The sequence below is a fragment of the Hylobates moloch genome, unplaced genomic scaffold, assembly GCF_009828535.3.
Source record: "Hylobates moloch isolate HMO894 unplaced genomic scaffold, HMol_V3 SCAFFOLD_1493, whole genome shotgun sequence".
Classification (NCBI taxonomy): Eukaryota; Metazoa; Chordata; class Mammalia; order Primates; family Hylobatidae; genus Hylobates; species Hylobates moloch.
Window position 1 is genome coordinate 1 of NW_026653768.1, and position 11,063 is coordinate 11,063.

Below are 11,063 nucleotides of genomic sequence, written 5' to 3' on the forward strand. Positions count from 1 at the left end.
GTGTTGAATAACCCTCTAAAAATAACAAGAAGAGAAAAAGCCAACTTGTTTTACATCTCATTATTTTAGTAGTTTTATTCAAATTGACAGCTTAGTAAATATGGAAAAATAACCATGTATATAAACCAGCATAAAAACATATCCTTCCTATAAAGATGCATAAGCTCCTTTTACTTGCCTGCTTATTTGTCAGCTTGCTATCTAAAAAATAAAGAGTGGAGATTCTCTCCTGGCCCAAATTAAACAAGCTAACCATATGGGGTGTGTGGGTAATATTACACATTTACATTATACAAAATATTACAAATTTAACTACATGAAATGCAACATCTAGAAACCTAAAATTCAGGGCTTAATAATTCAGATCATGTTCATCACTCCTTTTTGCCATATGACCTTTATGTTAGCCTTTTCAAAAATGAGGAGAAAAAAATGAATAACCATTATTCTCAGTGTTAACAGCAATGAAAAAAGTAATAAGGTAGACATTTAAAAGGTCTATACCATCATAAAAGTTATTACAGTTGAAAATTGGCTTCCAAATTTTATAATTTTTGGATGAATAAAAATGAAGCTATTTTCTCAGTAAGCCAGTCTTAATAAGGCATTTAACAAGAATAAATACAGTTTTGTTTTTTTTTTCTCGAAACGGAGTTTTGCTCTTGTTGCCTAGGCTGGAGTGCAATGGCACGATCTCCACTCACCGCAACCTCCCCTTCCCGGGTTCAAGCAATTCTCCTGCCTCAGCCTCCTGAGTAGCTGGGATTACAGGCATGCACCACCACGCCTGGTTAATTTTGTATTTTCAGTAGAGACGGGGTTTATCCATGTTGGTCAGGCTGGTCTCTTAACTCCCGACCTCAGGTGATCCACCCACCTCGGCCTCCCAAAGTGCTGGGATTCCAGGTGTGAGCCACCACGCCCAGCCATAAAGACAAACACTTCTTTAAAATACAATTATAATTACAACCAGCTCTGCATTTTCCCAGAAAATGCTCAATCCTATAATTCAACAACACCTCTAGTAACTCTCTGAGCACAGCAGGCACTTAACAGATTTGATTTTGGTAGTGAGAGCATTCTACATAACAAAAGATTTATCAGGTGGTGTCAGGAACCAGGCTTTGCCATTAAAGAGGGGCTTGAATCCCAGCTCTGTCAATGACAATAATAGGAGTGGTTAAGAATTAAATCAATAATGCTTGCAAAATACCTAGCAGAGTTCCTGGCACATAGTAAGCATTCAATACATGGCGGCTGGTGTTACGATTTTAGGCATCTAACATTTTATAATCCACTGAAAACCAACGCATTTAGTTCCTTTCATTATCACAGAGGGTGAAATTAGAAGCACCTATCTACAGACAGGCCCATAAAATGGCTAATAGATGACAATTTGTAGAAGTTTATCGGAGTCTGTTTACTGCAAAGTTTTACTTTTTTCTGAAACGATAGCCATGAAAGAAACAGCAACAGGTGATTTTAGAAGGGCAGAGAAATATTAAAGGGCAGATTACAGATCACAAATCTGTTTCTTCATTATTTTTAATTCAGAATGTAATTTAGTCATATAAAAAGTCTCCTATGAAAAAGTATCAATTTGAGAAGTTATATAAAAATATGAGGCTGATACCCCAGTATACAAACAACATACCAAGCTGTCCTCCGCAAAGTCATTCCACTTGTGTCGTTTAATACTTTCTTCCTTAACGGCCTCTTTATCAAATATGTCATCATGCTCTTTCCCTTTGGGTTCTGTCATGAAGCGGGAAAATTCTTCTTGTAGGGTCTCCCAAGCAACCTAGAATTATTTGAAAGAAAAAAAGCTGTATTATTACTACATACTTTAATGGTTAACATGAAAAATAACACATGAGCTCAAGCCAAACAGATGTGAGCAGCTTATCAGAAAATATACATGAAAACTACATTAACAAAAAGGCAAATATAAACTGTGATGTAGAGGTCTCACACGGGTTGCTGGGGACAGATATGGCTTCCTGATATGTTTTCCTAGACATGTATAGTGGTTCTCATTTTTAAAATTGCTTGCCAATATTTAAAAATTGAGAGATTTCATATAAAAGTCTGCATTTACAGCTTCTCTTGAACTAACTGAGAAGGGTATACCCATATTCCTACATGACACCACCTACTGTAGCTGAACAGGGCTGTCTCTTCAAGATAAGGTATGTATTCTAAGCCTGCCACCCAGGTTAGTTCATTTATTTATTTTAACCTCTAAGACATGAGTTTGCCTGCTTCTTTCACACTGCAAAAAGTTTTACATGTCTTAATGATTCAGTCATCTTCACAGCTTTGTCTTTAAGCAAAGATATGAAGCAATGCACCAACACTTTCAAACACAGCTGAAGAGTATTCAGCTTTGTATTATAGCTAACTCCTAATGATCTGAACGGTGAAAGGAAGAGCACAGTGTCAAAAGTAATGAAGAACAAAATCTGCTTATAACTAAGTGGGCTTTTTAATGCTGGATTTTAGCCCTCTCTCATTTTAAAAAAGAAAGTGACTGTCCAAAAATATGGAGTGAGTGGTGGGGCGAGTATTAAGATCCATGCTTCCTGACCACCTCACCAGATCTACATTCTTTCCATGACACCTGGTGCTGAGGGACAGAAAGCAGCAGTGGAAAGAAACATTGATGCTTTCATAACCACTTCCACTGCTTGAACCTTAGGACGTGAAAATATCCTATCATGGGACAGGGTGCAGAAAAAATGTTAGTGCCACCAATGAGAGCTACTGAAGGGGTAGCAGCAGCTCTCTAATTTCTTCAGGGGTAAATGTGTCAAGAACTGCCAGGGCTCAGCAATGTGCAACTTAGGCAGGGAGGCTGCTAGAGTTCTTAGAAGGGGCTTGAAGAAATTGAGAACAGAGGTAAGGAAGTCAAGACTGGAGCAAGACAGGAAAGGGGTGAAATCACATCTGAATAATTAGAAACTGACACTGCCTTTAAGATGGGTATGAAACACGAAACTACTTTTAACGTTGACTTCAATTTTGTGAGCGACCTCACACAGAAGCACAGGACACACTGACTCTTAGCTTGGACAATCACTGTTTACGGGGTGATGTACATGACAGATCAGTTCAGATGATGATGACCATGGTAACAGCAGGTCCATTTCCTGAGCAGTTACCATGGGCTGGGCATTGTCTAAGTATTTTACATATAATTACTTCTTTAATCCTTACAACAACCCTGTGAGGTAAGCAACATTATTGTCACCATTTTATAGATGAAAAAACACAAAGGGAAGTTAAGCAACTAGGTAAAGGATCATACAGCTATTAAGTGATAAAGCCAAGATACATGGCAGCAGAAATAGATTCTTTAAGGCAGTTTTTTTTTTTTTTTTAAATAATTCCTAGTTTAATCTTCTGTCAGGATCCTAAGAAAATGATAATTTAAGTATAACTGAGCTCAGATGAAATGCTTGATCTATTAAGTATTTTCTTTATGGAATCTCTATAATCCACAGAATCCACAGAAAATGTTCAAAATATTTCACATTCAAGCAAATATTTCACATTCAAGCAAAATTTGCTTGTTAAATATTGTCTTTGGAAGAAGTACGAATACCCTCAGGCCAACACCATACCAATTAATTAGTAAATTTTTATACCTTTAGTAACTGGTAGCAACATTAAGGTTAGTCCCAAAACAGAGATGAGGAATAAAGAATAAATGAGATATAAAGACCCAAAAGAAAGATAGAGGCTGTGATGGGAATAAAATCTAAAATTCACAGCTCCTACTCCCTTCAGATAATGCTTCTTACCCATTTAATTAAATTATATCCTAACCTCTACTGCTTTATTAGGAAGCTGTTTATCAGTCCACTGTTTAAGCTTGATATCCACTGTGGTATTAAAAGTTCCTGAATTCATGGTCTGTGCAGCTGGAAGGTAGATGTTTTCAATCACATGAGTTGATACTCTTTCCCACAGAGATTGTTGAAGGATTTCCTCCCTGAAATAAAAAAGTATCAAAAGCACCAAATCTAAATATAATATTGTTTTTAAAAACAGCTTGACTGAAGTATCATTAACTTATAATAAACTGTACATATTTAAAGTTTTGATAAGTTTTCACATGTGTATATACCCGTAAATCACAGCAGTCAAGATAATGAACGCATCCATTATCCTCAAAAGTTGTAACCACTGGAACTGCTTTCTGTCACTGTGATTAGTTTGTATTTTCTAGAAATTTATATAAATGCAATCATGTGGCATATACTCTTTTTCTTTCTTCTTCCACTCAGCATAATTATTTTGAGGTTCATCATGCTGTTGTATGTATTAATATTTCACTTTTTTTTTTTTTTGAGACAGGGTCTTGCTTAGTTGCCCAGACTGGATGGAGTACAATGGAACATTCATGGCTCACTGCAGCCTCAACCTCCTGGGCTCAAGCCATCCTCCCATCTTATCCTCCCGAGTAGCTGGGACTACAGGTGGACACCATTATGCCTGGCTAACTTTTTAAAATTTTGTAGAGATGGGGGTCTCACCATGTTGCTGAGGCTGGTCTTGAACTCCTGGGCTCAAGCAATCCTCTTGCCTTGGCCTCCCAAAGTGTTGGGATTACAAGTGTGAGCCACCGCATCTAGCAATATTTCACTTCGTTTTATTTCTGTGTAGTATTGTGTTGCATGAATGTGTTTATCCATTCATGTGTTGATAGACACTTAGGCTGTTTCCAGCTTTTGGCTATTACAAATAAAGCTGCTATGAGAATTCACGTATAAGTCTTTCTTATGGACACACGCTTTCATTCCTCTTAGGTAAATACCTAAGAGTGGAATGTTTGGATCATATGGTAATTACATGTTTAATGTTTTTTTTTTCCCCAAAATATTTGCCTCATTTTACATTTCCACTAGCAGAGAATGAGAGTTCTAGATCCTCTACATGCCTGTCAACACTTGGTATAGTCTGTCATTTAAAATTTTAGCCATTTTAGTAAGTTTGTAGTGGTCATTGTGGTTTTACGTTGTATTTCTTAATGACTGATAATTTCGAGCATCTTTTCACGCACACTTATCTGCCTAGTATTAACACATACTTCATGTGTTTATGGGAAAGTCCGAGACTGAAAACTTCTTGGTATAAATGTGACAACTTATCAGATCACAGCATAGAGATGTTATAGAATGCTGTTAGATAATGTAAAAGATGCGTAATCATGCTGAAAATTCTGCCTTGAAAGACATCTTAAAAGAACATGGGTCACTAATAAAAAAATATAACTATTTTAATTTGAAATCTCAAGAAAATATTTCTTTGGGTAATAAACTTATATCATAATAGAATACAATATAAAAAAAAAACTCTGCTTATCAGGGGATCCTTCTTAAGAGTAACCTCAACCCTTTAGGATATAATCACAAATCTCAGGGTAGCAGAAACATCCTGCTGTCCAACAGCCCAGCTGAACTTCTCTGGTGAGGAGAGTCAACATCTCCTACCCTCCAAGACTATTGACTAAACATTTTGTGTAAAATTAAGTCTACTGAATCAATCAACACAGATCCTGGTTTCCCACTGCTAACTTTCAGGTCACTTTCCAGTTACAACCAGTAAAGAAAACAGAGTCTGAGGAGGATATACGACTGGGGCCCAAAAGGACAAAGACAATTTAGTCACTGAGTGAATGACAGAGAGTGGGAGAATTTAAGGAGCGAGATGAAGAAAAGCAGCCTGTCAGGGCCTCCTCTTCAGATACCACTTTAAACACAATCTCGAGACTACTGAAAGTTGAACTGAAGACCAGATCCAGCCTCTGACCTCCAGGGCTTTTTTCTCGTCCTGCTTCAGAAGACACATAGTCTGTTATTTTTCCCTGGAGTCTGTGGGCCAGGAATCCATATCCCTGACACCCTTTTTAAACTCCTGGTTACCAAATCCCGAGAAGCTAAAGGCAACTTTCTCAACGGAGGTTGCTGCTTTGACATCCACAGAGGCAGCTGTTACCACTTCTCCTTGCCCAGCCTCTCCTGCCTTTCATCGTCAAGCTGCTGTCCTCCGTCCCAGACTCCCACTGCTCCCCTCCATCGCAACAATTTCTGTTGTGCTCCTGTAATAACCTATAATGACAAATCATTTTACACTCTCATTCTCTTTTCCGATTCTTTTTATCTCCAAACCTTTCCTTAAGGAAAGTGATTGTCCTCTGTCCTCAAATTCTGCTGAGAGGAAGCTATTCAGTAGTTGAATGGCCTTCAGAGTTAGAAAGTAGAAGCTAAGTCCTCCTCACCCCAGTTTGTCTTCTGAACCATCAGTTCTCAACGTTCATATAAAAACCCTTATACTGTGAAGCCACTCCATCCAGTTATGCTTGCTGCTATCATCTAACAATTTTCCCAGCCTACATTCTATGTTTTCGTTTGTTCGTTTGTTTTCAGACAGGGTCTTACTCTGTCACCCAGGCTGCAGTGCAGTGGCGCAATCTCGGCTCACTGCAACCTCCACTTACTGGGTTCAAGCCATTCTCCTGCTTCAGCCACCCAAGTAGATGGGATTACAAGTGTGCACCACCATGCCCGGCTAATTTTTGTATTTTTATTAGAGACAGGGTTTTCAGCATGTTGCCCAGGTTGGTCTTGAACTCCTCAGCTCAAGTGATCCGCCCATAGGGGCCTCCCAAAGTGCTGGGATTACAGGCATGAGCCACCGTGCCTGGACTATATTCTGTGTTATTATAGGTGACTTCTCTATTCCAGGTTTTGCCATCAACCAGGGATAACTTCTACTAATACACAAAATATAATTAACAAAATATAATAAAGGTAATAGTTTTATTGCCTTCTTTATCTATACTTTACCTACATTCCACTTTAATTAATGAAATACTTTTTAAAATGGATCTTTTTAACTTTAAAGTAGAGGACTATTATAGTCCTTATAATAATTTCAACCAACACAGAAAATGTAAGAAGTACACCATAGTTCCTCTTTTATGAGATAACCACTATTTATGGCTTTATTATTTAAAAAATTACATCTACGTTAACTATTTGTGTGGGTGCATTTACACAAGTGGTTCATAATTATACATACTGTTTTATAAATCCTTTTTTTAAATCTAAAAGTATATTGTAGTTGTCCATGTCAACATCCTATACTTTTCAAAGGCCACTTCTATCCATAGAGCAGTAATCTGCTCTATATAAACCAAATACCACATAATCCCAAATGGGAAACATAAATTGCTTTCCATTTCTTCACATTTATTTTTAAAACCAAGGTGAAAGGTCTTATGTGTTCATCTTTGTCAAATATATCATTATTTGCATATATTCCTAGCAATGTAATTACTGAATATAAACATACTCATTATTTAATAGACTCTTCATTATCTACACAAATCATCACTAAATACTGTCAATTCTATCTTTTAGGTAACCTCTCAAGTATCTCACAAGTGTCTCTTCTCTACCTGTATTACCACTCACTACCCAAGTTTAAGCCACGATCACATCTTGCCTAAATTATTGCAACAGCCAACTGCCTCCTTGCTTACAGTTTTCTCTGCCCGTATTCCATTTTGCCTACTACAAAGACCTTTCTAAAATGCAAACCTGACCTAATCCTCTTCAGTGACCACCCTCCCCCCACTGCTTATGGAATACATACTAAGCTTCTGAATATGGCTAATAAACCCAATATTTTGCTTACATCTACTGTTTTATCTCCTGCCTCTTGCCCCCATTTCTGTTAAAGCCACAGGACACAGCTACCTGTGTCGCCTTTCTTGTTCTCATCTCCTGGCTCTTACCATATTCCTGCCTCTGCCTTAACACTTATTCATGTTTTAAATTTCAAATTATGATAGTGCAAATCTTTGATTTCTGAAGTCCGAGAATTTCTAAAAATGTACCATAGTAACATTTTTAGAAAAAATGTAGTTCTGTGAAGCTAGCCAGCCATCCTTCAAGAAAAGATATGTCTACATTGATGGTCACATGATGTTAACGATATCTAGATATCTCCTTCTGAATGTCAGTGATTCCTTCTTGAAAACCAGGCACGGCGTAAAAATGCTGAGAGCCTATTTCCTACTATAATGTATTATATGTCAAATCTATACCCCTAATAACCTTCCTAAAACTTAACTGAAGGACAGTGGAATGTCTACAAGTAAATAACAAACTGTCATATTATGACATAAAATACTTTTAACACTTTCCAGATAACCAAATATAGATCAAACAGTCTTATGACTTACATAAATGTAAACATTTTAGGCACTGTCCTAAAATATCACATAGGATTATTCAGCAAAAAGATACCAATAAAAACTTCAAGAGAACATCAACTATGTCACAATAATAAAATATTTGGAAAATATTTGGGGTGTAACGCACTTGAATCCAACGTGGTATGAACAGCTAAGGCTTGGACCTGCTATTCTGATTTATATTTGTGTTAACATAACATTTTTTCAGCCTCTACAGGCTGAAAAAACAGAGAATCATATATGATCCGGCAGTTTACACAAATCAATCTCCAGCAGCCAGATGTCCTAGTTCTGACCCTTGCCTTTTCAATGGGCAATCTGGTGGTATGCATTCACTGTCCCTTCACAATTCTCTTCAGTTACCTTTGTATTAAATAAATTACATTTATCTTCAAGGCTCACTTTAGTGAAGAAATACTTTGATTTCAGGGTTGCTCTGTCCAAACAAAACTAACCTTTCCATTTGATGATACCAAAAATTAATTTATAGAAGGACCACATTTTCTCCCCATAAACAGCATTATTAGTTGTTACAGTTTACATATCACTTTTATATACATTAAATACCCTCATACAACCTAGCAAGGCAACTAGTATTATATTCAATCTGTAAACCTATATATCTCTTTGTAAACTTCAAAGCTGACTGACACAAAGCCATGGAACTGGGCTAAGATAAAAATAAACATAAGTTGTGTCATAACAATGTTTGATTAATCAACAAGAATAGATAAAATTAGATCTCTTTTTTTGGATAAGGAATGGAGATTAAAAACAGGCAAATGTGGACTACTTGAAGACAGAAGAGGTTTCACCACTGAGGAAGAAACGACGGAAATGAGGAAACTAGTGATGTTGAATTCAAATGTACAGACCAGATACTACTGTCTAGGCTCACTTTTCATAACCTTTAACTGAGTGAATAGACTAGGTACAGAAAATATTTACAATGAATGGCAGTGAGGATAGTTCTGCTCCAAAAATAAATTCTTAAAAATACCACAGTCTTCATTAGAAAGATAATTTCTGCATGAGGAATTTTTTAATTAACATGTGACTACAAAAATGTCAAGGCTATTTATACATAGTGTGTTTTACCGTGTCTCATTCCACTGAATTTAGGAATGGCCAAACTTACATAAAATATAAACTGAAGGTAACGGTTTGCCTTAGAAAAGATTAACATAAAAATTTTTCAGAAAGGTGCATTTACTTGCTATTTTTAAAAATCTCAAGTATTAATAGCATTAAGTTCAAAATGTGATTTGGATACAACATATCAACCACATGTTACAGAGAGCACTAACTGTTCTTACTGAGAATGGAGAACCTGAACATATATACTAACCTCCCTTTATAAACCAATTTTGACAGGTTGATATTTACCTAAAGTACAATTTGATGAAACTTTTGCCCAAATGATTTTACAGAAATCATGATTATGTATTTATTAAGTGTAAGATAAAGAAAAGGCAAAGAAAATCAAGATTTAAAAAGAACATGAAGAAAGTCATCTTCCAGAAATTCAACTGGTTAGACTACAAAGGTAGTTAGATATTGTCAAAAAAATACACTATTACGTTTTTGCCTATGAGCCAAGGCAACAATAAATCACTGCTTTATCAATCTAAGTTTTAGCATTTCATTATAACCTGTATAGTAAAGTCTTTCAGAAAAGAGACTAATATCAAATACTTACCAATGTTTTGGTGTAACCTGGCTCAGACTGATAACTTCATCAAGGATTTCATTTTTAGCTTTTTCAAATAGTTCATTCTAGGCAATATAAATACAAGTAAGTAAGATTTCCGTAAGACAGTAAATTTACCCCAGCATGATTTTCAGAGATAACCAAAGGGAGGTTTTTGACAGGCTACTAGGCTGAATTTGGGTTTAAATATACATGACTAGCAAAAATGCACTTCCAGTGTTTTTTTTAGGAATGCCATTATCCAGATAAGGACAAAGAAACCGACATTAATATCTACCTTCTCAATTTTGAATGCAGTTTTTCACATAACACTTGTTCACGTTATGTGAAAGCATCAATACGTATTAATTTAGTACATCAGTAACTATATATTAATGCTGTGTTTTATTAATTAATGGGGATTTTAAAATCAAGGAAAAACAATGTTTAATTCCCACTAAATTACATGAATACACGAATTCTACAAAACCTTTAAAGCATATTCATTACCTTCTCAGAAAACACTTTCAACACTTGTTTTGACATCTTATAATCCATTTTTAATGTTATGTAAGAAATAATTTAAATTATTGTAAGAGATAACTGCTCCTAGAGATGTATTCTTACAAATTAGTAGTTACAGTCAAAACCAAAGTAATTTAGCTTATCAGATGTTTCTCTCAACATAAATTTAGTTAGCACACAACATTAAATTAAGATATATACAAAATACATGAGTATCCAAATATTACCCGGTCAAGTTCCCGCAGGCGAGGATAGTTATTCTTCCATTCAGTTTCAAGGTTAAAACGTGTTGCTGAGGAAGAAGGAAAAGTTCAAGTTTGATGACTCTCCTTTCCAGATGTAGTGGTTAAAGTGGTTAAAATACATATCCTTTGTATTAACTGAATTTCTGAGAGTGTGCCTATGACCCCTTAATACTCTGGGATCTCAACATGTCAGAATTTCATTTTTGCAATAGCTTTCAAAACCATTCTCCCTGATTCTAGTTTCTCCATGTTAAATCCATTAGCACACAGCTGAAGTAGTTTAGTAGCATAGAGCTGCTGAGAGAATGGACTCTGCAGTTGTACCACCAACAGCCAA

The 11,063-nt window shown here is 36.0% G+C and overlaps 1 long non-coding RNA gene across 1 annotated transcript; it reads right to left on the minus strand.

Moving 5' to 3' along the window:
- Positions 1 to 1,523: 1,523 nt before the first annotated feature.
- On the minus strand, positions 1,524 to 11,057 carry LOC116464743 (uncharacterized). The gene is made up of 3 exons (XR_009212295.1): positions 10,709 to 11,057; positions 9,966 to 10,042; positions 1,524 to 3,994 (listed from the first exon to the last, which is right to left on the minus strand). It is a non-coding gene; the product is annotated as an uncharacterized LOC116464743 (long non-coding RNA).
- Between the last annotated feature and the right edge of the window lie 6 nt (positions 11,058 to 11,063).